This window comes from Emydura macquarii, unplaced genomic scaffold (genome assembly GCF_026122565.2).
Source record: "Emydura macquarii macquarii isolate MOO-44397 ecotype Brisbane River unplaced genomic scaffold, CSIRO-AGI_Emac_v2 contig_2681, whole genome shotgun sequence".
In the NCBI taxonomy this organism is placed as follows: domain Eukaryota; kingdom Metazoa; phylum Chordata; order Testudines; family Chelidae; genus Emydura; species Emydura macquarii.
The window spans coordinates 4,025,800-4,051,811 of NW_027132818.1; the positions used below are offsets into that span (position 1 = coordinate 4,025,800).

General features: G+C 43.6%; 1 protein-coding gene across 3 annotated transcripts in view; it reads right to left on the minus strand.

Moving 5' to 3' along the window:
* The window catches only part of BACH1 (BTB domain and CNC homolog 1), a 45,145-nt gene extending 23,428 nt beyond the window's left edge, over positions 1 to 21,717 (minus strand). For 2 of the 3 annotated variants that reach the window (XM_067565623.1, XM_067565625.1), the window contains exon 1: positions 21,338 to 21,717. The gene's annotated coding sequence lies outside the window, so the exon portion shown is untranslated. Of the gene's footprint in view, positions 1 to 14,381; positions 14,397 to 21,337 lie in introns of those variants that run through there. The other variant, XM_067565624.1, reaches the window with a different exon arrangement.
* Positions 21,718 to 26,012: the final 4,295 nt, after the last annotated feature.

Genomic DNA, 26,012 nt, shown 5'->3' on the forward strand with positions numbered 1-26,012 from the left:
CATTGTTTAATATTTGATCAATATGGTGGTTTGAGGGATACCCAGCAATAATGGCAATGGTAAGAGATATTGTTTGTTTTTATATTCTTACGGTTTGGTATATGAACATTACAAGTAAATGAACTGTCATCATTGCATTGGCAAGATTTGTACGACACCTAGAGGTTGGGATAGGTGTTTCAAAATTGAAATGAGGAGTACACACTGCAATGACTATTCCTCTATCTAGAAAAGATGGATCCAATTCCCCCTACAACTAGTCCATCTACCAAACCAATCATAGTAACTAACTTTTCTTTCCACCCCCCAATTGATCATTCTCCTTCTTTCCTTTTGGTTTATCTGAGTTATCCCCACCCACTCCTGTACTCATCCTACTTCTTTGTTTCCATGTGTTCGTTTCTTCCATACCCCTTTATTGCTGCTATCTTATTTCCCCACATTGTGCAATCATTCTCTCTTCCTCCAATTTGCCTGTCTCAATGTAGGGTGAGCACAAAGATTCCGTACAATAAAAATAGCACCCATGTCTCCCAATATGCACAAGTTCATATGTTCATATGCACAGTTTCATCAAATCCAAAAAACACCAAACCTTTTCAAGTTTATCTATAACACATTCTTCCATTATCCATTGTTATAACTGATGTAACCTGATGCTATTTAGTAGGTCAGTGGTGGGAAGGAAGAAAGGGGAAATGGATAGAACTGTAAGAATAAGAGAACAACAGTTTCCAAAACATGTTATTGATGCCAAAGTTTGTTTAGATTGACATACTTGATCATGTTAGCATTCCCATTGGGCTGTGAGAGATTCTGGGTTAGTGGGAAAGCATCAGATAATCAGTAAATCACTATTTAAGGGAGTTCATGAATACAAGATTTGAAAACTCAACTTTAGGACTCAAAAAAGAGCTCATACACTTCATTTTCCTACAGATATTCCTGAACTCTCAGGAGAGAGCATGTGTGGGGAAGAGGGGAATACTCAACCAAAACAAACACAGCAGACATCCTAGCCTCTCTGCCCCTTGTTAATCTGCTCTCTTTCAGCATCTAGCACAGAATGAGTTCACCCACATCCTCCAGTCCTATCTCTATGCTATATTTGCATATCCCCACCTTCTTCAGAGAAAAACTCTTGGTGGAACACAGGTGGTCATGGCGGAACACAGCTATGAAGACTAGTTGGCTGATACCAGGCTGTCCAATTTTTTTTGTAGACCACGACAATCTATATTCAATGTGTCAGCTAACTGCAATAAAAAGGTGCTGGGGTCAGAGTCTGTCACATTTAATGGATAAGAATGAACACAATTTGTCCAGAGACAGCTACATTGTGGCCAAGAGTGTCAGCTAAAGCAAATCTTGACAACTGTCACATCTGAGTGTTGTAATGTACACAAGGTCACAGCCATTTAACTGTGGTAGAAATCCCTGCATCCAGTCTACCCTACAGCTTACAGTGCTAGTTGCACTGGTGGTAGAGAATTTTCTTAGTGTACATTGTGGAAACGGAGAGAAAAACTCTCTGATAGGTTCGGTTTGGGATACGGGGGGTTAAGCGAGACAGTGATGATTCTAGGGGTTTGCTTAACCAATAAACCCTTTATTTTATAATAAACAATTCTATCCTTATAATAAACAGTTCTATTTCTATAATAAACAGTTTCACAGCAAGCAATTATACAGCAAACAATGATAGCAAAGGGCAGGAGAACTCCGTGCACGAAAGGACAAAATGTGCCACCCAAGACTTTGGCGTTTTGTGATCTCTCCTGGATCAACACGTGGCTGCCAGCATGTGACACTAGGGTGCCCGGTTTTGGAGTTCCCCAAAGAAGTTACAAGACAAACACAACAGAAAACAGTTAATCCATACTCACAAACATTATATACAGGTATACTATGCTGGCCAAATTCAGTTGCCGTTTGCTTTAGATACTGCAGACGGGAGATAGCCACTGTGAGTGATCAGTTCACAGTGAAGCGGGCTAGTGAGAAGATGCGTCAGCCCGCCGAGCCGACACGACCAAGAGATACAGGGGTGCCGGATAGATTCAATTCCTCTCTGCCCTCTGCTACCTGGGTTTGAGCTTTTATAGTTTCCCCTGGTCAGCAGAGGCTAAGCCCCATTGGTTGCTATTTGCTGCATGACCTTCTACGGTCATGGCTCGGAGTTTAGCCAACCAGGTGCTCCTGATTTCCCAGGCAGGTATGAACCAGCCAACCAGGTGATTACAATTATCCTGGGCAGTTGCTGACCATGCACCAGCAGGTGGGGTCACTTCATTTCCTTATAAGGAGACAGGTACATGCGGCTCGTGCTGCTGAGTCAACCCTCCCTAGTCTGCCTCTTTATCCACGTGGGGGGGGGGCAGTGCATGTGGTGCTGCAGACGCCACTATGCAATTCAGTCTCCACATACATATATCCTTAAAGTTAAGATACTTTAATCTACCGTCAAAGCCTAATGTCAGCCAGAGTCCTATTTTTCCACAGGGGGATCCTATCAAAAGTTTGTTTGGTTTTGTCTACACCAGGGTTTGGGGGCTTAAGAGGGAAGGAAAAGGAATAAAGGGGGTAATAGTACTAATTACACAATTGTAATTAGTGTGAACAACAGGCACCCTTCTATGTAGCATTTGTTGATCTACAAAAAGGTCTTCAACACAATTAGCAGGAATGGCATCCATAAGATCCTGTTGAAAATGAGGCTATCCACAAAAGGTGCTCTCCTTGTTCAAGAAATTCCATGAGGGAATGAAGGCATCTATCCAGTATGAAAATGAAACATCATCCAAGTTTAGTATTGATACTGATATCAAGTCAGGCTGCATCTTAGCACCCACCAGCTTTGGCATCTTCTTCTCTATACTTCTTAAGTACACTTTGGAAATGATCAATCTGACATACTATTTGAATTGAGGATGGATAGCAGCTTGTTTAATATCAGACGATTCTAGAGCAGAAGGCATGTCATCCAGCTTACTGTTCGGGATCTGCTTTTCCACAGATGATGATGCATGTGTCTCTAATGGATTGCAGGATGTGATGAATAAGTTCTCTCATGCATGCACGAGGAAATAGGGTCATGTCACAAGGTACCAACATTCCACCTAAATCTACTTCAATAATGAAACTCTAGATAACAAGGATCACTTCTGCTATCTCAATTCAATTCTTACCAGATCACTTAATCTTGATAGCAAACTTGATGCTAGAATCGGCAAAGCTTCTGTTACTTTTGGCAAACTTACCTCACGTTTGGAACAACAAGTTGCTAACCCTGAACACAAAGGTGTCTGTCTAACAGGCTTGTGTCCTTAGTCCCTCCTTTACGATCGTGAAAGCTAGGTTCCATACTCCAAGCAGGAGCGGCAATTGAACAGTTTCCATCTCTGCTATCTTATACAAATTCTTGGAGTTACTTGGGACCAACGGATCACCAATAACGAGAACCTTCAGCAAACTGGCCTACAGTCTACGCAGAGTACGCTGGACGTTCGTAGGCTTCTCTGGTTGGGACACATGGTGCACGTCTCAAGATCATCTGCTAAACGCTGTGTTCTATGTCCATCTTAAGAGCAGCCCACAACGCAGAGGAAGGCTAAAACTCTGATACAGCAACACTGTCAAGAAAGGTCTCAAGAAATTCGGCATTCCCACTGACAAGTGGGAAAATCCTGCCAACAATCGCTCAGTTTGAGGAAGGTAGGCTAATGCTGGTGTAATCACTGCAAGAGCCATCAGAGAGTCCAAGCTGAGGGCCCGCAGGCAAGCAAGGAAGGAGAGTATGCTTCAACCTCCATCTGGAAAGTGAACCTGTAGCTATTGTGGGATGGTTTGCCGCTCACGCTTCGGGATCTTTTCCCATATCATTGCTAAGCATCACTGACGGGCTGACTGTCAATTTCCTTTCATCTGTCAAGATTCGGGACAAGCAATGAACAGTGCCAATACTGATAAAAATGCCACAATTCAGTCTGTTAGCACTCAGTGCAATGTCAGTGTTAAATTAGGATATTCTCCCTTCCCACACCCCAAAAAAACAAATCCAGATAACCTATTAATGAAAAAAACAGGGTTACTTACCAGTAACTGTTGTTCTTCGAGATGTGTTGCTCATATCCATTCCAACATAGGTGTGTGCACACCACAGTGTACGGTTCCCAGAACTTTTTTCCCCTTAGCAGACCCCGTAGGGCCGGCACTGGTGCCCCCTGGAGTGCCACACCCAGGCCGCAGCACGAGGCACTGCCGGCCCTACGCCCCCTCAGTCCCTTCTTTCTGCCAACTCCGACAGCGAGGGCGGGGGGTGGGTGTGGAATGGATATGAGCAACACATCTCAAAGAACAACAGTTACTGGTAAGTAACCCTGTTTTCTATCTTCGAGTGATTGCTCATATCCATTCCAATATAGGTGATTAAATAGCCATACCTCGGAGGTGGGTAGGAGTTACCAGTGAGCTGCCCTCAGTACGGCTCTGCCGAAGCCTACGTCCTCTCTCGCCTGCTGAACGATGGCGTAGTGAGACGTGAAGGTATGCACCGACAACCAGGCGGCTGCTTTGCAGATGTCCTGCAGGGGCACTCTCTCCAGAAAAGCCGCAGACGAGGCCTTAGCTCTTGGTGAATGCGCTGTGATGACACCCTGCAGTGTCACATTCGCTTGCTCATAGCAGCACTTGATGCAGGATGTGACCCACGTGGAGATGTGCTGGGTGGAGACCGGTGATCCTTTCATCCGGTCCCCCCCGCAGCGAGGAGCTTCGCCGATTTCTGGAACAGCCGTGTCTTCGATGTAGTAGGCCACGGCTCGTCTCATGTCTAGCGAGTGCCATCTCCGCTCCTCCCCCAAACCATGCGGTTTGGGAAAAACACAGGGAGAGATCAATCGTGGTTACAATGAGATTGGGAAACCGACCCAGGCTGGGAGGCCGGGCGTGGCCTCCACTGCATCTTATCCATACAGAATAGCGTATAAGGGGGCTCCGAGGTCAAGGCCCTAATTTTGGAGACCCCCTTCCACCCCCCCAAGCTGAGGTAATGGCCGATCGGAAGGCTACCGTCCACGAAGCACGGCAGAGGGCATGAACCCATGGGTTTCAAGGGGGAGGGCCCTATGAGTCTCGAAAGGACCAGGTTGATATCCCAGGGAGGCACCGGGTTGCAGACACGGGGATACCGCCTCTCCACCCCCTAAAGCACCCTGACCAACGAGGGATGGGAAAACAGGGATCTCCCCGCTAGCGGGTGATGGAAGGCCAAAATAGCTGCCAAGTGGACCGTCAACTAGGCCAGCACCAGATCCCGGAGTACTCCAGGGTCGCCTGCGGAAGCAAGAGGCTGGCAGAATGCCCCGGGACTCCGCCCAAGAAGTAAACCATGACCACTTAGCCTGATACACGACCTGCGTAGAAGGGTCCCTGCTGCCCAGCAGGAGTTGTGGGACCTGCACCGAGCAGGCCCCTCTACCTCCGTCAGCCACAGAGCAACCAGGCCGTGAGCTGCAGGGAATCCAGGACCAGGTGCAACAGATGACTGTGATCCTGGGAGAGACAGTCATGCCACCTCGGGAGCCCCATGGGCAGGGCGAACGAAAGGTCCAACAGCATGCTGAGCCAGCGCTGGCTTGGTCAGGCCTGAGCAATGAATATGACATCCACCCTGCCCCTGTTTATGTTCAGTAAGACTTTTGGCAGGAGTGGAGGGGGCGGGAACGCGTACCTGAGGGTCCCTGTCCCATTACGAAGGAACATATCGGAAACCAACCCAGTCTCATGACCCCGGCGCAAGCTGAGCCTTGGCACTGAGCATTCCAAACCGACACGAACAGATCCAATTGGAGGACACCCCACTTCTGGAGGATCGCAGTCACTACCCTTGAGTGCAGTGACATGTCGTGGTGGAGTAGAAATGACCTGTTGAGGTGATCCGCCTCGTCGCTCCTCACCCCTATGAGGTGAGAGGCAGTCCCGCAGAGTCGTGCCTCATGGCAAAGCTTCACGGACGGGTAGCTTCCTCGCAGAGAGCAGAGGAGCATGCCCCTCCCTGCCTCTATGTAAAAATGGGTGCGGTTGTTGTCCGGCAGCACCTGCACCACTCTGCCCGTCAGAAATTGGGGGAACAGCCTGCACACTAGGCAAATGGCGCTGAGCTCCTCCATGGTGACCTGCCAGAACCTCTCCTCCCCGAGCAGAGCCCCCGAGTGCTCAGGTTGGCACTGATGTGGGCTCCCATCCCACATACGAGCTGTCAGAGATTAAGGTGACTAACAGGACCAGTTCCGTGAATAGAACGCCCTTCCCTACTGCCCTGGGGAACGTCCACCAGTCTAGGGAGGCTAAGGCGGGTGGGGGAACTGGACCACCCAATTTAGTGGGCGTCTGCTCAGCACGTATACTGAGGCCAACCATGCCCGAAGCGGCCTGTGCCTCAGGCGAGCTAGCCTCACTATGCACATGCAGGACGCCACGTGGCCTAACAGCAGTAGGCAGTGCCTGGCTGTTGTCGTGGGGCCTCGGTGCAGCTGGGAGATGAGAGAGACCATCATCCCAAAATGTGGCTGAGGCAGGAAGTCTCTGGCCTGGGAAGCTTCCAGGTGGCCCCCATGAATTCTATGTATTGCACTGGAGTTAGTGTGGATTCCTGCTCGTTATGAGCAGTCCTGGCCTGCTGAATGTGGAGCAAGGGAGGATCACTCTCTCCTGCACTTGGAACTTGGACCTGCCCCTGACCAGCCAATCGTCCAGGTAAGGGAAGATTTGCACCCCTTACGCCTCAGGTGGGCTGCCATTACCACCACGCGTTTGGGGAACACCCTTGGAGCCAAAGGTAGGCCAAAGGGCAGGCTGTAAACGGTAGTGAGAGCCAGCCACTGTGAAGCAGAGGAAGCGCCTGTGGCTCCAGAGGATGGACCCATGAAAATATATGTCCGCTTAGGACGAGAGCGGCATACTAGTCTCCCAGATCCAGGCAGGGATTATGGAGGCTAGGGAGACTATGCAAAACCTGAGTCTTCGATATATTTGTTCAGAGAATGCAGGTCTAGTACAGGACTCAGACACTTGGGAGAGCCCCTTCAGGATAGAAGAGCCTTAACCTGTTCAGGGCGGGGCGGGTCAGGAGAGCAGTAGAGGGCGCCACCCTCGAGTGCACCATCGCACTCTCTCCTACGATTGCCTGACCCCCTGGGGGGCATGCACAGGCCCAGGGAGCGAAGCGTGGCCCTGGAGACCTTAGGATCTTGCAGTTTTGCATCGGTCCGGTTGGAGAAGAGGGCCGACCTATGAAAGGGAAGGTCCTGGATTGATTGCTGCACCTCCTGGACAGGCCTGAGGGTAGCAGCCATGAGTACTTCCTCATAGAACTGGCGGGGGCTATGGCCCTGCCGCCACGGCAGCAGCGTCATTGGACGTTAGGAGCGCTGCCCTATCCACCATGATTCTTCCATGCAGGATGGTGGAATCCAACCTCAAGGTAGGGGCCCCCCTCTTGCGCGGCTCCTGGTGTGCCCTGAAATCTTCCAGTGGCGCCATGTGATCCCCGGAGACTGCCTCGTCCAGGGAGGAGGAGGATGACTGCGGAGGCAAGTCTTGGGGGTGCTCCCCTTGCTCCACGGGGTCCAACTCCTTGGCTGAAGAGCGGTGTTTATGGCCCTTAGACTGTGCCAGAGCACGGACTGTACCCCTGCTAGCAGAGTGGATTGGGGCCCTGGTCCCATATGGGTATTCCATAGGGCCCAATAAAGTCCTTGACCCCAGGGCCCAGCTGGGGCTGACTGTGCCATCTGCTTGGACACCTTATGGGGGCGTCAGCCGTCCCGACGACTGTGTCCCCCCCCCCGTGTGACCGGAGCCGCTACACAGACAGCTGTGTTTGGTCCCGGGTGTTGTGCCCATGCCTAGGACTGTGTTTTCACTGCCTCCGCCATGGAGGTGAGGGGCAGCTCCGACGAGCCCTCGGCACCACGGAGAGCTACGACACCACGTGGAGCCCGGTGCCGCTGAAAGCACTGGCACCACATGGAGCCCCGGTGCCGCTGAAAGCACTGGCACCACATGGAGCCCCGGTGCCGCTGAAAGCACTGGCACCACATGGAGCCCCGGTGCCGCTGAAAGCCCCACTACTGCCGGAGTCTTGGTGCCGCGTGGAACTTCGGCACCGCCAGGAGCTCAGCGGAGCGCTGCGGTAGGAACAAGGCTTTAAATCTGATCTCTGCCTCTGGCTCACTGTTTAAAAGCCTTGCATATCTTACTTTTGTCTGCTCTCCCCCCAGGCACTTAAGGTACCGAGTGGGGAGGGGGGGAGGAGAAGATGGGGAAGTTAAACCCAGGCGGCCGGGACATAGCCTGGCCACCTTAAGTCCTTCAGGGACTTCTTCCTAAGCTACAACACTTAACTACTTTAACTAACTAGGTACTTAGATTAACAAAGAGATCAAAGAAGGGGAATGGCACTTGCAGAGAGCAAGTGCTAGTTCCATCCGACCATCACGGGCGGAAAGAAGAGGCTGAGGGGGCGCAGGGCCGACAGTGCCTCATGTACTGCAGCATGGGCGCAGCACTCCAGGGGGCACCAGTGCCGGCCCTACGGGGTCTGCTAAGAGGAAAAAAGTTCCAGGAACCGTGCACACACCTATATTGGAATGGATATGAGCAATCACTCGAAGATAGAATACAGAAATTATACTCACTATTTCTAGGCAGTCAGCAACAGTGAGGTATCAATAACACCCATAACTTGAATCAAACTTCTCTGCACTATGCTTAGCATTGAAGGGAAAGCCACAAGTCCCTTTAAAACAATCAAAGAACTAGATCTTGTAGAAGCAAACAGCTTCTGAAGAAAAGGAGGTAAAGCTGAGCACAGCGCCCAGAACTGGCTAAGAAACTTTTCCACAGCTGGAGGGGGATATGACTTTAACTGAACATCTACCACAGAACTCTATTTAGATAGTGAAATTACTCACTGAGGTGAACGGGATAGGATGAGGGACAGATTCAGATCCTGATGCTGATGTTGTTTGGCTGGAAACAATCTTCTGAAGGTCTGATTTTACAGCCATATAGCCTATTATTTTACATTGTGAAGACAATTTTGTGACATCAACCCTGCCTTGACAAAGAAAGTGAGGATTTGTAAGACTGTATCAATTGTGAAAAATAGCAAAACTGCATAAAAACAAAAATTGAGAAGTTTTCATGTCAGGTTTTCCACTAATTTTGCCCATGCATGGCTGTAAAGCCTGAGCAGTCTTTGTTTGTTTTAATGTGAGAAAGACCTCAAATTAACATCATTTGAGATTTTAAAACCAAAACACATGCACTTCAGGTATCCAAAACATGCAAGTTAACTACTAATCATATGCAACAGGTTACACGGAATTGTGAAATATATAATTTAATTAATGTAAGGTAAGTTAATCATTAAATTCTATCCTACCTGAGGAGTAATGCTACACAAAAAAAAGTAATACAGTATTAAGTGTGAAACACAAATAAAGCAAGTAAATTAGGATTCCATTCTTCTATATCCTTAAACTCATCCCTTTGCTCCTAGATATTGTAGTGCATACAACAGATGAATGGTGGGTGAATTTGTATACATTACTCAAAAGGTCTCCAAAGCACATCAAAGAAATACAAACACTATGGCAAGCTAAAAGAATGAAATGCAAAGCAAAACTGAAAAGCGAGATAAGAATTGATTTCTAGGGTGAAAGCTCATGCAAAGTTGGTTGAGTCTATAGAGAATGGTGAAGTAGGTACATACAGCATACACTTATAAAGTAGTTCTTTTTAAGTTGTCTTTTCCACCCTCCCAAATGAAATCCTCATGCACTCACTCTGCCTGCTTCACCAAAGGTAACCAAGTATGAGACATATAAATCAGAAATCTCAACTAAGGTTTTTCTCCATATGAATCCATTCCAAGATCTATCTAGTCCAGTTACAACATCCCCTCTCATACTATAGAGGGCAGAAAAATCTCCACCATATGACTAAAATGCATATGAGAGGCTTTCAAACCTCTCTCCATATATATATATATTTAAACCCAGCAATGAGTTGCCAGCTCTACTTCTATCACAAGGTAGAAATTTTGTCCTTTCAGTTCATGTTAGTTTGTTTAAACACTTCAGATGCCTTTAAATCAAAATTTTAAATAAGCATTTTTAATCCAACTGATTTTTGAATTTGCCACTATAAGTTACTCCTTTAAAGAAATCAAAATAAACTTATTCCTTTTTTTTTATTAGTATTATTTTTAAGCATGAAATCCAGATTTTGAAATGCTTTAGACACAGAATACAGGAAACTATCTGGTATTTCAAAATTTTCAGGGAAGGCCAGTTGCCTTTCTTTTAAAATTGCACTAGTTAGTGACATTCTCGCTCCTTGTCAAGTCTAAATAATGGCATGTAAGAAAACAAAAGAAAAAATGTGACAGGACTGCAAATACTCATGGACAAAAGTGCCAAAACAGGAAAAAGTATTAAACACAATATACAGATAAAACAGTTTAGAGAACTAAAGACATAGTCAAAATGATGGATATCTTAATGCGGTTTTTCAATTGAGAAATTGTTTCCCTCAGCACAGGTTTTAAATATTTGTCTAAAAGCATCATCTAGACTTTTCTTATGTTTGGGCTCAAACACATCATTAGAAAACGTATAGCTGTACCACCATGTCCTTGGGTGTCCACGCACACATGCACAGACCCGCCACCTACTGTCATATGCTACGCCCAAAGAGGACAGTTTTCAGATGAGATGTTAGGATTAAATTCTATTTTAGTATCCAAGGATATTTAAGAATTATCCTTCCCTGAAAAGGGATCATCTGGGGAGCACAACCAGCTCAATAGTAGACATTTAAAGGTGATGAGTCAGCAGGCATTAAAGCACATACAAGTTGCTAGGTTTAGTCTACTTTAGGGAAAACAAACCAAATCTTTTTTCATTTTGATGCTTATGATGCATCTTAAGATAAGTACATAGGGCTATTAGGTTTTTCTACCTATCGAGAGTCTTAGACACGTCCCTACCCCAAACAATCCATAAATGAGCAAACAAAATAAACAGCTGCCAAACAGAATGGTCAGTGCTAACAGTTTATTTCATTATTTCAAAAGTGAATTTTTAATGTCTAAGTCAGATTGTCCTTTGAAAGGACGAAAAGCTAGTATCTTATTTTAAGACTAATGCTTGAGTAGGACACACTTGAAATTAAGAAGTTAACTTGTAAGAGAACCTTAAATATCAGCATATTACTGTAAAATTAACACAGCCAATTAAGATAATTTAATATAAACTAAGTGGCCAAATGCACCAAAGAAGAAGAAACAGAGTATGCAGGCTAAACACGTTAGTTAGGTCAGCATAAAAATTTCCCTACAGACCCTTCCTCTCTGACAAAATAGAAATAGAAAGAAAAAGATGCAGTTTGAGAACTCACTACTAAAATAATATGAAACTTCCACCACGCCAGTTATAAAATGAAAAACTGTCTTCAGTGTTAGAATAGTGTCAAGGTCCTTAGGTCAGAATTTTTATATAACTTTAAAATTGTACATTCTTTCAGGAAATACAGTCCTATATATATATATATAATTTATTTATTTCACCTCCCCAGCATATTTTGATACTCCACTACAAGTTATACTTTCATGCTTTAAGTGCAATTCTACCCTGAAAAGGAACAAAATGTTAATCTGAAGTCCATGTTCTCTTTTATGGATTTCCAGATCAAAATGTTTAGCTTTCAAGTAAAAATAGTTTTCCACCAGCCTTATAACCTTATCCTGTGTTCTCAAAGTCCAGCTTGGTTGTTTATTTCTTGTTCTTCTCCACCAGTATAAAGATTCTGCATAGAAAATTATACCTGTGACATCTGTGCAATCCCAATGCTTTTAGTGGATCTGTACAAGTCTAACTTGAACTAAGTAAACATCTTTAAGGATACACAAGAACATACACTATTTTAACAGTGTTGGCACTGCACTGCTAACAGAAGTAAAAAGCAACAAACTTTTTTCCACTAACCAGGTACTGCTAAATATACACAATGAAAAGATTTAAATAAGAAGATGGGTTTAAAAAAACAAAACAAACCCCCCCCCCCCCCCAAGCTACTTTTCAGGGTGGAACGAGCCTATCAAATCTGTAAAAGAACTGTGTGTTTCTGGTATAATTCTTATTAAAACAAATTATTTGTCAGTTTAAGGTTTTAAACATCTATGTGGTTACGAAGTAAATTTCAGTTGGAATTCTTTAAATAAAGTTATATTATGAAATGAACAGGTTAGTGGTAATAGACAGTAAAAGTTACAGGTATGAGCAAACTCAGTAGTTTCCTTTTACCTGCAATTCTTATTGTCAAAAGAAATATCACTGGAGTCCTACGCCAAGTCTACATTAGAAGTGCTTTGCTAATATAGCTCCTAATGCAGACACAGCTTACACCAGCAAAAGGCATTTTTGCAGATATAGCTTATTACAGTCAGTCCTTCCCCACCCAACATGTTTGTTGACCCTCCTAGGCACTGGTAAGTTTGTCTCATATGCAGAACAACACTAAGTACCAAAAAACCCTTTACATTTCATGACCAATTCCTTGATGAATGGAAGATGAAAGTGTTCCCCAAAGCAGATTAAAAGCATACACACATTCACCAGGATAAGGGGAAAAAAAACAATCTCCCAGAGTCTGAAAGGTGGATAAGTGAGACTTCAGCAACATCTCACAGTACACAGGCAAGTAATTTCCTTTTCTTTAAAGCTATTGTGTGATGGTTTCCTATTTTTGAAGGTACAGAAAGATGACTATGTAGCTGCTTTGCAAGACTCTTGTACTGAAACATATTTACGACTACCAGTTGTACTGTATGCAAGAATGGACTGAGTTCTGTAATGACATGTAAGCCACAGGCCTGCCAAGTTATAATTACGAGAAATCAGACCATCACTGAGACATGGCTCTTCTGGTCAGAGTTATATCTCTAATTTATATAAAATGGAAAACCTGGGTGGACTTCCTGAGGGCTCGTCCATTCCAGATAAAAACATAAAGGAACTTTTGGTCACTGAATTTATGGATAAAGGTCTCTTGGGATGCAGACATGAATGTAGGAAAAATGTTGAGGTGACTGGCTCATTTAAAGTCCATCACCACCTTTGTAATTCATGTATTACACTGACTGCACCTTACACTGACTGCACTTTAGCTGTGCAGAAATTGGCATAAGGTAGATTAGCCACTACCCTCAATGTGCAGCTTAAAGCTGTATGTCTTCACTGCCATCAGATCAATTTATCCGGATCAACTGAGCGGAAGTGAAGACCCACTCAATCGATCAGGAAGTTGATTCAATAAAACCACCTCCAAAAAAAGTGTAGCACTGCGTCGACAGTATGTACTTCCTGTCGGCACAGTGTAGTGGAGACAGCGCGCAGAAGAGAATTTAGGAAGTCAACATAAGTTACGCAAGCGATTCTACGTAGCTTGCGTAACTCTTGTTGACTGCCGCCAAATTTGCCATTAAGTATAGACCAGGTCTCTCTGATATCATTAGAACTAGGAAAAGAAACTTCCATGTAAGTAACTTAGGCTCAAAGATATGATGTGGTTCAAAAGGAGCTTTCATCAGCACCACATTAACATTCTGTGGCAAAGGGGATATAAGTTTTACGCTGCAATGGAATAAATGCACCTGAACATGACAAGAAGGTGCAAAGAAACTACCTTATGTTCATGTATTTATTATAGGGCAAGATTACTACATGAGCATAAAGTAAGTTAGTCTCCAAACAAGCCTCAAACAAATACAAGACTCCAGCAGTATTTTATATGAAGTATTTTAAAGGATCTCTGTCCGTCTTTTCAGAGCAGCAACCCTCTTCTACATAGTCTTCCTAGCAGAGTATCATCCCAAGAAGTCAAAACTCGAGATACCATGATTCAGTTCTCTCATGAGCCAAAGAGAGAGATATATTGGATTAGAAAAAGGTGGCCTACTAAAGTGATATGAGACTCATTCTGATAATATTTTTAAGAAACAAAAAAGCCTGAGCCCCATGTACTCTGCAACTGCTGAATTTACCATTAAATCCATTTCTTAGTAGAGACTTGTGCCTCAGAAAAAACTACTAGCCCTTATGGCAGCAAAGAAAACTCTGAAAGTGTTAGAATGTACAAACTGGTGCAGTACTACTTAGTCTGCAGACAGGCTGAAACACAATCTGCAAAGGGTATGAATGTCATGTATCTAAATGATGTATGTTTGAAACCTAAAAATGTGAGTTTAAATGTCACTACTGTTCACTATTTCACTGTTGACCATTTTAATAGGAACATCCAACAAGTGTGCTTACCCCACAATCCTTAACTGCTTTCCAAATCTCTCAATTGCCCTCTACTCAACTGCCAGCGCTTTTAGTTTCTCCAGGTGTGTTGTCCATACAAAGAGCTTTGACACACCAAACACTGGAAGTATGAAGAAATTATAAGATCAATTTCATATACTCTCAACCAATCGAGTATCTCATGTCTATTTTGGATTATTCCATTTAATTAAATATTTAAAACCTCTTTTTTTATAGTTTAAATGAAGCATCTGCAGAATTTCCTATGTATTGCACCAGTGTTTCAAAATACTGGAGTCTAGGTTGCCAAGTACTATGAAGCCTTAGCTAATAACTCCTACAGACAACATTTGTATTTAGGATTAGTATGACAACTGAACACATTTAATAAACTTGCCCAGCTCTAGTCAGGACACTTGCTACCTTCACAGGCACTAGCAGGGAAAGCACATGCTAGCTTCATTCAACAATGGATAGAGAAGGCACACGTTGCCAGGACAATGTTTTCTTGGTACCAAGAAGAAGCTTCTTGTTTAACCAAATCGTAAATACACTTTTGAGGTCCCTAAATGGAGGAAGATCTGATTCGCCATTCTCAGACTCAGCTATCAGTTACTGATGTGGTTTTCCCAACATGTGCGAGCATGTTTTCCTTTACTTCTAAATCTGGGGCCATCAGACATTTACCCCCTTCACACAATGCCCACCCTCCTACCTGCAGAAACTTTCCCACATAGCAAGCATGACATTGTTTCTTCAAAACATGGTGACAATTAACCATTTCAATTAGTGCTACTTTTAGGATATTAATCCTTTGAAATAACCAGGATAAGCCTCACTTTCTGAACACTTACATGCAGTTAACCTCTTCAGGAATGCTAAATAGACACAGGTATGAAGTCCCTACAAATGAATTCCCAATTCAGGCAAAATGACTTTGTAGTAACTGCAATCTGATCTGGATGTCCTGAACTAGTTCAGTTGTCCACTGTGCCACAAAGACAGTGAGGCTATCACTTGGATAGACAGTGTGTGTGACTTGTAGCTTTAGTAAGTGCTAATACAAAGAAAGTTCTGCATCACTCTGCATGTAACTAAACATTTATACCTAGATAAATGGTTAAGTTCTTAAACAGTTAAAGAACAATGTGGCCATTAGATAGGGCTCTAGATCAGGAGACAAGAAAACTGGGTTCCACTCTTGGCTCTGACACTTGGCTGCCGTGCAACCTTAAGAAAGTCACTTCACCTCCCTCAATTTCCCTATCTGCAAAATGGGGATCATATTTATACTTTTCTTTTTTAAAAAAGCTTTGAAACCTACAGATGAAAAGAACTAAGAGCCAGTTATTTACTACTGTTAAGAAAGCCAGTACGGCAACTTAGCAGTTCAGCAAGAAGTCAGCAGTGGATTTTAAATACCAGTTTTATATCTATGCCCTTCCCCTCAACTGTCTCTCCTTTTACGGATAGAGTTAGGTTTCAGATGAATGCTTGCAATAGTTAAGAGCTGCTGATTCATTATGTTATGCTGACAAGGCATGAACAAGCATTCTTCTGGTTTTTGTTCATCTTTATTTTGAAAACATTTTTAAAGGAACCAGGATATTTAAAAAAATATTTAAGAAAACAGTATTAATTTGCTTTATTTCCCAAGAAACAAAGCAAAAGCAGCAGTTACCACATTCATAAATTAAAGCCAAAATTGTATTCTTTTAATCACTAGTCAAAGAACCTGGCACAATATAGTTTATATTTTAATTAAAAGAAATTAGATAATTACAGAATTAGTTAAGAGCTTATTAGGTTACCTGCTATGTCTCTATGCCAACCCAAGATTCTTATTACAATATTATTTAGAGTTTTGCTGAATCCAAATTATGTAGTCAGGGGCCAGCAAAATCATGTTATTGGCTTAAAAATCCATTAGATTTTGAAAACAGACTTGGAACTGTTTTGATTTGCTTTCAGTTGGTTTTTTTTTAAAGCCTTTAGGGCTCACCTTGTCCAGCTTTACTTGGAAATTATGAGAGCTAAGTGTTACTTTTTCAAAAAATGAAAGCCACGATTCCCATGCAGTGGCAAGACTCCAGAGGCTGGAGCTTTAAGGGAAAAAAAACAACACACTAAAATCAGTTAAGTTTTCAACAATGAATAATGCAGTTTACGTATTATTTCCCCAAAGCAGCTATATTGAAGTAGAATATAATAACGCTAGAAACTGTTTTAATTACTCAACCTAATTCTTACTTATCTTAGAGGACATCTGACTCACTTGTTACCCAACATTCACTGTTTGGGTGAGGATCAGTAATAGCTTGATGTAAGCTTTTCTTGGTGGTGGTTTTAATTTTAAAAAAATTTAAGTTTGTGCATAGAAGTCCTCACCCTCCTTTTCCATCCCCCACAAATTCTCACCTCAAGAGCATCAAAAAGAAATTCTTGTGAAAAGATAATGTAAATATATAAATGATACCTACTGTGGGCATAGCTCACATTTCAAGAAAAACTTACAAGCACTGTGACAGTTTGACTTTCTAAAAGAGAACTGGGATTGACCACAGTAAGTTGATTTAGGGTAAGAGTGAAATTGTTATAACATGACTTATGTTAAATCCATGAAGATTATGTAGTCATAAAATTGGGTCTTCTGAACCTCCAGCCATCTTCAGACTCCGTTACTTTACACTCATGAAGAGGTGTCTCATGTTTGAGGCAAGTTCCAGGATAAAAATTCACATTTATGAACACTCCCAGGATTAGAGAGAAGAAATATTCTTGAATAGTGAACCAGAATACATGTGTCACATTTGATAGAGTTTACTATCTGCTCTTGTCTTTATTTAAAAAGGTAAAATCCTTCACCCTTACCCTTGAGACTTAGAAGGTATGCAAACTTGTTCCCTCCTAAAAAATGTGAATTGTTTCATATATTTTAGATGTAAAGTGTTTCATTTCTTAATTCTTTAACATTTTTTCAGTGTGGAAAATGACATGCAATGGCTTTAAACACAGCCCTAAGGATTTTATTAGTTGATTAATACTTGGGAAGCTGCTTGAGTATATACACAAGTGTATAAAACACATGCATGATAAACAGGGAACTAACTATGCAGAATTCTGATGTATGTTACTCATCAGTCTGAGAAAGAGCCAAAAGTCACCCTGAAGGATTTAGCAGAAGCAGTTACATTTGAGAAACACTTCTAAAGTATTTGTTCTAAAAAGCTAACACCATTCATGTTTCTATTCCTTTGAAAAAGCTTTTCAAATAAACATTTGGAAAACTGAAATCAGAAAGACTGAATACAAATTTTAAAAATAAAATTTGAAAGATTCAACCTCTACTAGGAAAGATGCATAAATAATTTGACTATAATGTGCAGCACATAGGGAAGGGAAGATAAGTCTTGCGGTTAAGACATTGGACTGGTACTCAGGAGACTTGGCTTCAATTTGCAGTTTAATCACAGACTCCATGTGCGACCTCGGGCTAGTCAGTGTCTCTGTACCTTAGTCCCCACATAGAAAATATGGATGAAGTTTTCCTATTTCACATGAGGGCTGTGAGGAAGAGAGTCATTAATGCTTAAAAAGCACTTAATATTGTGATCTATGTACCTATCGTAGGCAAATTCACATCAATTGAAATACCAACTGAGATCTGCTCATAAAGAAACAGCCCCATAGAGTCCTGTCAAGCACCACAATACCTGAATCTGACCAAACCCCTAATCTCTGCCTTGACAGGAAAAAAGGTGTGGTTTTCAATTGTGTTGTCTTAATATGATTGAAAAGACTTCTTAACACTCAACAAGATGCAGACTAACTTCTGAAAACATGTTAGCAAGTCATACAATAGCCTAAGTTTCCCCTAGGGTATGTCTTCATTGCAGAGTTAACTTGAATTATTGGTGCTCAAGTTATTCATGGCAAGTTGGATGTGTATTCCCTAGGGAAAAGGGTACGTTAACTCATGTCAGCTGACATGTGGTAACTAAAACAGGGTAAAATCCTAGTGAAATTTATAGTCACCCAAGTTAGCATTTGAAGTAAACCCTAGGTTCCCCCAATGGAACCTTGACCATCTAACTCATGTGAAAACTAAAAACTACCTTGTTTTCATTAGGATTTTACCTTATGTTATCTAACACAAGTTAAGAACAAGCCTTCTCCTAGTGAAGATGAGGCTTAGCTAGATCAAGTGAGAGCAGCCACAATGTAAAACAGTCGAATTAGTGTATCCACACTGGCAGTGCACTTATTGGTGTGTGGCACTAAATACCTGGGCCACTCTATGAATTCTTTCTTGCTGGTATTTTATGGGCACAGGCTATGAGATGAGGGAGGCACTGGAGGACTAGCATTACTTCAGTGGTGTTAATACAATGACTCTGTAGTGTGGATGCAAGCTAACAGCTGACAAGTTTCACTCATTCAAGTTTTAGCCTATAATCCCCTCCTGACCCAACCAACTCAAGTTAAAAGCATCAATGCACCTGAGTTAAGGGTTATCATGCATGGACAAGACCTGCAGTAACTCTGTAGCAAATACAGGCCCTAAAAGGAGATTATCTCTACAAACACAACAGCTACAGATTAAAAAGACCACCAATCAAACAAACTAAAATTCTGGAAAACCACTAAGAGGCCTGTCCACAGACACACATGCCTAACCTGCCCCACACGTTGGGAAAGGCTGGTGCAGGGTGTACAAAAAAGTGTGTATGGGATTCGTAACAACATAAATTTCCTGAATTTACATAACAGGAAAGAAGAATTCTGCCCATTTGATCTCTGTTTCTCCAGATTATAATTTCACTAATTTTGGAATAAGATTACTTGGGACTCGATCCTACAATTCATATATGAGAACACCCCTTTCACACTCACAATGGTTGTGTCACATTAGACTGGGTAGTAAAGCATGAGGACAGTTTTTACATTGGATGATTCTAATAGCAATAAATGATAAGGGCAACAATAATACATGCTTACCCCAACTGCCATAAGCAACTTCTGATACTTTCTACAAATATCAAATTAACATTGCCTAAAAATCCCCATTATGAAACACTTAAACTGTTTAGCATCAAACACTCATGCACATGAATAGTCCCAATAAATTCAGTAAAATTACTCACATACCACAACTGTTTACAGGATTGGAGCCTAGAAATTTAAACACACAGTTTAAAACAATACAGATAGACAAACCCACAAAAGCATAAGAATGAAATTTAAATTCCCTTAGCAAACTTAATTCAAATCCATGTTTTTGACTATGGCATACGATTCTGAGGTTAAAAAACAGATAACTATAGCATTACTTCAGAGTTCAGGAGATCAGAATCACTTACAGGGTATGCATACACCACAAAGAAACCCAGGGTGCCAAGTTGCAACACTTGGGTCAATTGACTCAGGCTCCTGGGGCTCAGGCTGCAGGGCTAAAAAGAGCAGCATAGACGTTTCTACTGGGGCTGAAGCCTGGGCTCTGAGACCTGCTCCCATTGCTGCGTTTCAGAGCACAGGCTCCAGCTCAAGTCCAAGTGTCTACACTGCTATTTTTAGCCCCTCAGCTCAAGTCAATTGACCCCCACTAGGTACTAAAGGTTTTTCTTTGCAGTTTAGGCATACCCATAGTTGTCTAACCATAATTGGGGGTCATCCCCACGACCAGGACTTTAACTTTCATGTATAACACTATCACTATGATCATACTTTTCATCCACAGATCTCCAATGTGTGTCTCAAACTATTTTCTCTTTCATCCTGCAATCTGTTTTGGAACTATATAATTGCTCACAATTGATCAAAACCAATTTGAACAAAAGAAAAATGACACTAAGAGCTAGTACTTAGAAAGTTGCAATTCTATATGAATCTGAAATTACTATATTACAGAAATGCAAACACATCCTCTAAATGCTAATTTAACAGTGAACAGGTGACAGTTCCACCATAATTCTCATTTTCAATTTTACATTGCCCTATGCATGCCAGGCATTTCACAGTACAGATAAAATGTACATGCCCACAGAAGAGTCTTAAACGAATCCTCTTAGGCTACTACAACCAGTTACAGATGCTGTCATGTTCAGATTTAGGGTTTTTAGAAAATATTATTTTAACAAAATTAAAAGGTTCATCCTAAATTAGCAGCATTGAGGAGCTCGTTGTTTTAAAGAGGACGAAGATTTTCTCCGGTGTTGGGGCTGTATGATGCGACTGGAGCACACAGGCGATGGCATGTGGACTCGCAGGAGAGAAACGATGAATAAATTAGATGCCAGGTTCTGCAAGGGAGCAAGCAGCGCGCTGTGCTGCCCGAGTCCACAGTCCTCGCCAAAGCCAGCTGCTGAGACCTACCCGAGTTCAATGGAAAGCCCTGGAGACACAAAGCCCTGCGGGGAAAGCAGCAGCTTCGGTTTTACCTACGTGGGGTCCGGGGGGCTCCTCAGAGCCGCTCCCCGCCCGCTCGCTCTTTGATGCTCATTCCGTGGAGCTCACAAGCCGCAGCTCAGCGCTCGGCCCCCCACGGTCCCCCCGCCCCCAGGAGCAGTCCCTGATCGGTGGGGTCACGGCCAATGCAAGGCCGGCGGTCGGGGCGCGTGGGCCGTATCTCTGCTAGGGCGCTGGGGGAGCAGCAGACATGGACCCAGCCCCCGCAGCCCCAGCGAGGAGGGAGGCAGGGGACGGATTCTGCCCCCGCGGCGCGAGAGCGGGGGGCGAGGCCGCGCAGGCCACCCCCAACCGATCCCAAAGCGCTTCGCGGAGCGGCGTGACCGGGGGGCGACGGCGCGAGCTCCTCGCGCCCCTTGCACACGGGGTCGCCCACCCAGGACGCCGCCGCCGCGCAGGACACCCCCGCGATGAAGGGGCTAACACAGAGGGGGGCTTACCGCCCCAGCGCGCGCCCACTGCCCAGCGACACCAACCGCCGCCCGACGCAGCTGGCTCACCCCAGCGCCCCCGCCTCTTCTTCCACCCGACGCAAGCCCCGCATTAGCGCCGGCGGGCAGCTGGACAGGAGCTACCGCTGCTTCCCCCGGCCCAGTCCTGACTCTCTGAGTCGGCTGTGCAGGCCGCCGCTACACTGCTGCCCCAAAACTGCGGTGGCGATAAGAGTCAGATCAGGTGACTCGCAACAACATTACCCGCCCTTCCTCCTCCACCCCCACTCGCCGCCCGCTGATTGGACGCAGCGGGCCGGTTGACGCTCTTACGCCTGCGTCGACTACAGTCACTCCAGCAGCCAGCGCGTGTCACGGTCGGTCGTCGGCCAATGAGTAAACCCTTAGCCCAGCTTAGCTGCTGCCGCCAGCGTCGGGACATCCCAGCGGGGAGTACAGCGTCCAGCGCCTGCCCTTTCTTCTGCCCCGGTCCGGCGCGTGGAGGGACGGTTAATTGGCACCCACCCAGCAGGCGCGAGAGTGACCGTTGGATGTTGGAACGTTCTGCTTCCCGCCCCCGGGGAGGGTTGCATGGGGACAGAGTGCCTTGGGGGAGGGGCAGCAGGTGCTGTCTCGGGATAGTAAATCTATCCAGGGTTCAGCACCATATGCCCTTCCCGTAAAGCCACTGCCCAAGGCCTCATGGGCCTCTGTGCCCATCACTCTGCGTAGCTGGCACAACCCTCTGTTTACCCTCACACTCCACCCAACAGCCTAGGGTTGCCACCCCACCTGAGTTTTCCCAGGCTTGACCCTTTTCTCGGGTCGCTGTTCTGGGGAAATCTGTAAAGCTGCTCAGTGCACACTGCCAGCTGGTCAGTTTTGCAGGCTTGGGGTCTTCTTGGGATTCCTGTAGTCCAGAGGTGGCAAGGTGATCTGACCTTTCCTGGCCCCAAATGTTCAGGCGCTGAGTAGAGGGAAACAATTCCCTTTGCATGACAACTTTTGAAATTTGGTTTTGCTCCACCTTGGACTGGACCAACCTCCCCCTCAAACCTTTCAGCATTTTTGAGGAAATAAAATTGTGTTGAAATCATAGAAATGTAGGGCTGGAAGGGACCTTGAGATCTCTCTGACTCCAGCCTCCTGCACTGAGGCAGGGCCAAGTATATCTAGACCATCCCTGACAGGGATCCAACCTGGTCTTAAAAACAACAATGGGGCTTCAACAACCTCGGAAGCCTATTCCAGAGCTTAACTAACCTTTTGGTTAAAAAGTTTTTCCTGATATCTAATTTAAATCTCCCTTGCTGCAGATTAAGCCTATTAATTCTGGCCTACCTTCAGTGAGCATGGAGAACAATTGATCACAGTCTCCTTTATAACAGCCCTTAATATATTTGAAGAGTGTTGTCAGGTCCCTCCTCAGTCTTCTTTCTCTAGTCTACATGTCCAGTTCTTTTAACCCTTCTTTATAGGTCAAGTTTTCTAAACTTTTTAACATTTTTGTTGCTTTCCTCTGGATTTTCCAATTTGTCCACCTTTTTCCTTAAGTGGGGCACCCAGAATTGAACACACAACTCCAGCTGAGGCCTCTTTGGTGCAAAGTAGAGTAGTACAATTACTTTTCTTGCCTTACATACAACACTCCTGTTAATATGCCCCAGAATTACTGATATTAGCCTTTTCCACAACTGCAAAACATTGTTAACTCATCTTCAATTTATGATATATTATTATCTCTAGATCCTTTTCAGCAGGACTACCAGTTATTCTCTATTTTGCAGTTGTGCGTTTGATTTTTTCATCCTAAGTAAAGTACTTTGCACTTGTCTTTATTGAATTTAATCTTGTATTCAGACCAATTCTCCAATTTGTCAAGGTTGTTTTGAATTTATTACTGTCTCCCAAAGTGCTTGAAACCCTTCTGTTTAGTGTCATCTGAAGCTTTTATAAGCATATTCTCTACTCTGTTATCCAAGTCAATAATAAAATATTGAATAGTACCGGACTCAGGACTGACCCTGTGGGACCCCATTTGATGCCCCCTCCCAGTTTGACAGCAAACCATTGATAACTACTTTTGTACGGTCTTTCAACTAGTTGTACCCAATTTATAATGATTTCATTTAGACCACATTTCCCTAATTTTCTTATGAGAATGTCATATGGGAGTGTGCCAAAAGCCTTTCTAAAATTAAGCTATATCACATCTGCTTCCTCCCAAATCCACTCAACCAGCAACCCAGAAATTTAGGTTGGTTTGATATGATTTGTTCTTGACAAATCCATGCTGGCTATGCCTTATAATCCTATTATCTCATCTAGGTGCTTACAAATTGATTGTTTAATAATTTGCTTCTGTATCTTCCCAGACATCGGGATAGTTTGTAGTTGTGTCTTTACTGTTGTCTCTTTGAGAAACTGCCAGCTCTCCTGAATTTATTGATCTATTAGATTCTTCCCATGGTTCCTTACATACCAGTTCTCTGAGTTTGTTAAAGTCTGCTTTTTTAAAGTCCATTGTCATTTTACTGATCTCACTTCTTCCTTTCCTTAGAATCATGTAAACTATCATTTCATGATCACTTTCACCCAAATAGCTTACCACCTTAACATTTACAACTAATTCTTCTCTGTTGCTCAGAATCAACTCTAAAATTGTTGTACCCTTGGTTACTGCCTCCACTTTCTGAAGCTAAACGTTGTCCCCAATACATTCCAAGAACTTACTGAAAATTTTAGTGTTTTGCCATATTACTGTTCCAATAGATGTCCGGGTAGATAAAGTCTCCCATTACTATCAGTAAAGTCTTTTCCAGGATACTTTCAACCCCCTGAGGCTCTATAAGAACTCTGAGACACAATGATCTCCCATTCACCCAATATGCAAATATACATCTATATAGATATATATGAGTTCACATTCTAAACAGAAGGCAAAATCACAACATGAACTTCTTCCACCTTGCCGTAAACAGTTCACCCTGATTGTAGTGAGTCAAAACTTATCCACCTCCTGTGGGTTAGTTTTATTCACAAAAGGAACTCAAAATGACAAAAAATCCAGGCCAAACCTTCTCCCAGAATATGCCTATTCCCATATTTCCTTACTGAGAACTCAGCCCACACTGCGGGAGGCAAAAGCTCCCTGTGAATCCAGAGGAAGAGGTATAGTAGAGGGAGTGAGGGGAAGTACTGAGACTCAGCTGGTGGGGGAAAGGGGAACAGCCAACTCCAGGCTTCAATGGATAATCCTAGGGATCCCTGCCTGTTCCCAGGTCCATTCCAGTTCCTTTGGGTCCCACTCTCTGCTCCCTAGCTCAGTCCTGGTTCCACAGTGGCTGCTCCATCACTTCCACCAACACATTCTAGAACAATTTTAGGTTTGCAGAGACCAGAAGTTATGGACTTATTGCAGAAATTATTAAATTAAGTTTTTAGGTGGTATACAGGAGGTCAGACTAGATTGCAGTGGTCCCCTTCTGGGATTAAAGTCTATGGCCAGGTCTACACTAGAAACCTGCTAATATAGTAATGTTGGTTGGCTGTGTGATTTTTTGGTAACTTTCCTATACCAGCAAAGCTGTAGTATAGATACACTTACATTAATCTAAAAGTGCTTTAAATTGCTGATAAATTACCCCAGCACTTTTTTGCTGGTATGAGCTGCATCTATACTAGGAGGGTTTGCCAATATAGCTCTACTGGCAAACTTTTTTAGTGTATATCTCGCCTGTGAATCTGAACCAGGGGTCAAATTTATGCTGTATGTTACAGGTGGAGCCCACAGGAAGAGTGAGGAAAAAGTGGCTTAGTGCTCAGCTAGAGGCTTCCCCAACCCCCAAAGCAATTTTGAGCAGCCCCAGCATCTGCTGTGCAATCCAGAATAACTATTGGACAGAGTTCTCCCTGCCCTGATGTAATCTGCTGCCTCCTTGCAGGACTGTGCAAGAAGGTGATATAGGGCCTCTCTGTCAGCATTGTGTTACACCAGGAATCCTTTTACAAGCTGTTCTTCCTCCTTTATGCTCCTGGAGCAGTGTAAAGTGGTTGCAGCAGGGAACAGAATCTGATCCCAGATTTATCACAGTGAAGTCATCAAGTTCCTGAACATCCCATAGTGCTTTGACCCACTACACTAGCCACACAAAATGATGGACAAGGTATCTTGCTTCCTAAACCTGAGTGAAAAATTAAAGATGGAAGTTGTTAAAGGCACAATGGCAAGTGTGTAAAGAAGAAGATAACAACAGAGACTTGCAGCTAGGAATTAAAAACAAGACTCATTTTGTTTTAATTTGAATTATAGGATTACGTTCATAGGTCATGAATGCACAGTTAAGACTAAATTACTGTATCTTTCTTTCATCCTTGCTTTTTCAGTTGCTCATAACTTTTGCAAATTGCTTTTACATGCATGGTCTAAGCCCAACGATGAGATTTTTGGGGAAGATGTTAACAAAAATCCTTTCAGCCCTTTTTAGTTACACCGGTTGTGGGGGAAGTTCCCCTTATGTTCAGACTGAAATGATTGTACTTGCATAACTCAAAAACATCTGAAGCTAAACATTGAGGAAAGAAAAACTACTTAAGTTTGAAAAAATGTTGTTTACTATGTTTAAGTTGTTTTTATTCATTCATGTTCTAACATTCTTTTTCTAAAGATACCATGTTAACTGGATTCCTACTCTTGCATCTTTTGCTTCCAGTGCAAGCCTAGACAGAAATTCCTTAAGCTAAG